Raw genomic sequence first — 5,312 nt, 5'->3', positions numbered from 1 at the left:
TAATCTGAAGTAACGTAGGACATTGATTACAAATGTCTCTCTTGTTACCCTCCACTCCTGAGCCATTTTCTCTTTCACCCTCCATTCCCTTTTCTAGCTCTCAGACTATTCTGTCCCCTCATCACAGTCCTTTCCCTCTATCACATGGGAGGGCAGGCAATTGCCAAAAAGTGAGAGCCCCTGAGAACCAATTACATGTTTACTGGAGAGCAGCCTTAAATGAGCAAGACATACCAGGCCCCTAAGGAAATTGTGTTTTTTCAAAGGCGGTTTCCTGAACTGTTGGCTTGACCATAAATGGAGCAGAAACCAAAAGAGCCAAATGGAGCCCACCTTTCCATCCCCTTGGAGACAAATGCTCTCCATTTCACCAACCATCTCAAGCCCCAATTCCTAGTCTCTTCCCCATAACTCACCTGAAAATTCTAATTTCTCTGCAACATCCCTAAATTCCCCATTACCAACAGTGGTCCTCCCAGGAACCTGCTCTGAACTTTCATTCTCCAATTTACAGCCTCCAAATTGCCCTCTTACCATCCCAGGCAACTGTTTCAATAGGTACCACCCTTAGTAGGGGTGTTTTATATAGGTAAGCAAAATCTTGCCAATGCTAAGCCTGATTTAAGGAGAAGGAAGCTGCCATGATGTTACAAAATGAAGTTCAAATGGTTATGTAGTGTTTCAATATCCTTCCTGACCAAACTACTGCCTGACAACTTTGTCTCCAACTACTCCCTTTTTTGAAGTTTCTACAGAAATCAGGCTGATACATTTATTTCTCATCCCTAGGAGTGTGTTGAAGGCACTTCTGTGTCATTTATCAAACTCAGACCCTTAATTCAGTTCCACTTTCTCCCTGACCAACAGAGAACACTTTTTCTCTGAACTACTCTGTCTACTGTCTGTAGCTCACAGTAAATGCCACCCTATTTTTTCTTGGCAGGCAGGAGGGGTTCTCTTAATCATTTATTTTTTTCATCAAACTGCAGCATATGCTAAAAGGAAAGTGTATGTGTCTTGAAAACAAAACTTTCAGAAAAATTTAGTATTTTTTAGTTAGCCTAAGTTATTATGATTTTTAATTGACAACTTAAAACTGTATATATTTATGATGTATAACATGATGTTTTGATATATGTATACATTATGGAATGACAAAATCAAGCTAATTTACATGAGCCATTACCTCACATACTTACCATGTTTTTGTGATGAGAACGCTCAAATCTACTCTTTTAGCAATTTTTACATATACAATTCTTTAACTACAGTCACGCTTTCATACTGAATTATCCCTCCTGCCTAACTGTAATTTTTGTAACCTTTGACCAATATTTTCTCAATTCTCTCCCTTTCTGCCAACCCCTGGTAACCACCATTCTACTCTCTGTTTCTGAGTTTGACTTTTTGATTTCATATATAAGGGAGATCATGCGGTATTTGTCTTTCTGTGCCTGACTTATTTCACTTAACATAAAGCCCTCTAGATTCACCCATGTTGTTGCAAACAACAGAATTTCCTTCTTCTTTGAGGCTGAATAGTATTCCACTATGCATATATACCACATTTTCTCTATCCATTCATCTGTTGATGGATGCTTAGGTTTACTCCATGTCTTGGTTATTGTGAATAATACTACAATGAACATGAAAGTGTAGATATCTCCTCAAGATACTAATCTTATTTCCTTTGGATACATACACAGACAAGGGATGAGTCTGTGTCATATGATAATTCTATTTTTAATTTTTTTCAGAATTTTTCAGAAACCTCCACAGTGTATTTAATGACCGTACTAATTTACTCTTCCACCAAAAGTGTATAAGAGTTCTCCTTTTCCAAATTCTCATCAACACTTATCTTTCATCTTTTCTATAGCAGGCATTCTAACAAGTGTGAGGTGATAGCTCATCATGAATTTAATTTGTATTTCCCTGATGACTAGTGAGGTTGAGCATTTTTTCACGTACCTGTTTGTCATTTGTATGTCTTCTTTAGAGAAATGTCTATTCAGGTGCTTTGCTCATTTTAAAATTGATTTATTTGTTTTCTTGTTATTGATTTGTTTGAATTCCTTATATAACTTGAACACTAGCCACTTCCGTGTATCATTTACAAATATCTTCTCTCAACCTGTGGGTTGTCTTTTCACTCTGTTGTTTCCTTTGTTGTGGAGAAATGTTTTAATTTGATGCAATCCCATTTGTTTACTTTTGGTTTTGTTGTCTATGATTTGAGGATCATATAGAAGGAATTGTGCCCAGACCAATGTCATGGAACATTTCTCCTATATTATCTTCTAATAGTTTTACAGTTTACAGTCATATGTTTAAGTCATTCGTCCATTTTGAGTTAATTCTTATGTATTGAGTGTCATAAGGGTCCGATTTCATTCTTCTGCATGTGGATATTCAGTTTTTCCAACATCATTTATTAAAAAGACTTTTCTTTCACCATTTTGTGTTCTATTTATATGATCATATGGTTTTATCCTTCATTCTGTTAATGTTGTATATCACATTTAATGATTTGTGTGTTGAACCATCCTTGCATCTCAAAGCTGAATCTCACTTGATCATGGTGAAAGATCCTTTCAATATACTGTTGAATTCGGTTTGATAGACAAACACAACTTCAGAGAGAATTCAAGTTTAAGATGGGAACATCTGACTAACCTTAATTTTTAGAGAATTTTTAGCAAACTTTTTGTCAAAATACTTTTTATGAACTTTTTAAGGTTATCAGTCCAGACCGCATTCCCATGGATAAAGACAAAGATCTGTGTGGAGTAGATGTTTGTATTGTTAATCACCCGGTGAGAGATTAATCCTGGGGTACAAATGAGGTCTCCAAAAGTAGGTGCTATATTAGCATGAAAAATACATTTCTACCTTCCTTTGTGTCCTGGGATCAATTTGGCCTAAACTGAAACGTGTGAAAAGATTACAAGCAGTTCTAAATGAGACGAAATATACCCTTGGCCACATGAATTACCTGGTAGAATTCAAGTGTATGTGGATCAGCATAATGGCACATAATTCTCTGCATTACATTTACTTCCCATTAAGTTGGAACTATAGCAAATTATTCCATAAGCTACAACTTGATCTAGGTTGTACTAGGAGAATTCTAAGAGGGCCTGTACCCTTGCTTAGGAAAGCAGCCTGTGTGGGTCCCCTAAACAGGGGCAGGAGCACGAGCCCTACAGAGCGAGCAGCAGCTGGGTGAGGCAGATGGAGGCACAGGGTGGGGACCACGGTGTTCCAGGGCCACTCAGGCTGCTATGAAATTCACTCCCCACCATCCTCAGGGTGAATGAAAGGGCTTCTCTGGCTGAAAAAAGGGGACTTTCTCAGAACATGCTGACCACATGAGTTGTGAATCCCTGGTGCTGTGTGGAGAAATGGCCCACCACCTTTTCCCGTCTGTCCCCCATCACTGCCCAGCTCCGCGATTGAGCCCCTGGGAAGAGGCCCGGGGTCTTTACCAGTGGCTGCTGGGCATACCTGAGCACATGTGCCATGGGCTGTTTGTGACAGGCTGGAACACCTAGCCCAGGTGTCCCGGAAGCCACCACAGACATCAGGCTATTCCTCCCCTGGTGGTGGTCTTTGAAAAGTGAGTCTGGACACCCTAAAACTGGAATCCAGGCTTCCTGCTTTCAAGGGCAGATGGTCCCCCATGGTGCAGCTGTGACTCTCCAGCCCTCCTCTGGGCAGTGCCCCAGCTGGGATCTGAACACCCACCCTTCGCCCCAGGTGCTGTTGCCCCCACACTGAGCCCTCGCACCACATGCTCCTGCCAGGGCACCCTTTTCACAAAGTGGAGTGGATGAAAAAAAAAGGGAAGAGCACCAATCCTGCTGCTGTCCCCATATGACAGAGGCTGCTGTGGGGGCATCTGTTGTACTTGGATAAGAAGGCCCTTTGGCCTTGAGCTCTGCCATGCAGGGGTGCTGCAGACAGAGCCAGGTGATAGGAAAGAGCAAGTCAGGGAATCCACCTGATGCCAGCCTCAGCTCAGGATGAGGCAGGAGGCCTCTTGCTAGGCTTAGGGGAGATGGTAGGAGGAACCTCCTCAGGGTGCCAGTAGACTGGGTAAAACCAGTAGGGGGCTTGGAGGTCAGGGAAGCTGTGATTTATCAAGCACTGTGGGCATTGCAATATTTTCTCTACTCAGTTCAGTCCAATGGGACATCAGTTCTGTGTATATCTTCCTCTTGCTCTAGCCCTACCCAGTCATGGATGGAGAAACTACTAGAACCACATCCCCTGTGTGTCCCACCATAAGTCTCTGCTTCATTCATGCATTCATGCATCATGCCAAATGCTTTGCTTCAGCAAGCATTTCCTGTAGGCTTGGGGTGCTCTGAGAAGGGTTGACAGTGAACAAAATGAATCAAATCATATGACAGAAGTGGAAGTCCCATCCTGCCAAGGGTCCCGGATGTGTGAACCTGCTGCCAGCCTGGTGGAATCGTGGTGCCCCAGGAGCATGAACTGCTCAGGAGTAGACCCTGACCAGATCCCCTACAGGCCTGGAACAGCCTGATCAGTAGCCTCCAAAGCCTTGTGGCCGCCACCGTGGGCCTCATCGTCCTTCCCTATCACCTGGCCGGGGTGTTCCTGGCTGCCAGACAGTGCCACCTGGTGGTGCCTCCCCTATCAGTGCCTCAAGACAGCCACTGCTTTTTGAAGAATGAGACCACCAGCTGCTTCGTGGCCAGCTCTAGCTTACTGGTGAGTATTTTTAGGTAGAATGTTCCAGAATAGTGAAGTCTTTGAGATTTTCTTCTTCTTGTTCTCTGCTTCCTTCTGGTGTGGACCATGGGGAAAGGGGCAGACCACAGGAACCCACACATGGGAGAATAGCAGGCATTTGACTGGACTGTGCCAAAAGAGTTGTTCAAGTACAATATCAATCAAGACTGTAGTTGCAAAAAGACATAACCAACAATTTGGTTTCAGTTTGAGCACCTTAGTAAACAAACTGACTTAACTGTCATAGTCTCGAGGGATGGGTTTGTCCAAGCAAGAACTCTAGGGTCAGGGTAGTGAATTGCTCAGGAAAGGCCAAGAGCTCAGGGAGACATAGGAACCTCATAGACAGGGTGGCCACAGACTGGCAGTCCCCAGGTTCAGCCAGGCAAGAGCCACAGGTCAAGGGAGACTGTAAGAGGCTAAATCCTAACTCCACCACATGCACAAAAATGGATGGGATGGCCAAAAATGACCCCAAAAAATTAGAAAACAAATACGGAATGGGCTTTTTAACTGTTGTTCGCAATCAGAACTTTATGAAAATGATGGAA

Source organism: Macaca mulatta, chromosome 4, assembly GCF_049350105.2.
Source record: "Macaca mulatta isolate MMU2019108-1 chromosome 4, T2T-MMU8v2.0, whole genome shotgun sequence".
NCBI lineage: Eukaryota > Metazoa > Chordata > Mammalia > Primates > Cercopithecidae > Macaca > Macaca mulatta.
Note: the sequence above shows the minus strand (reverse complement) of the source record.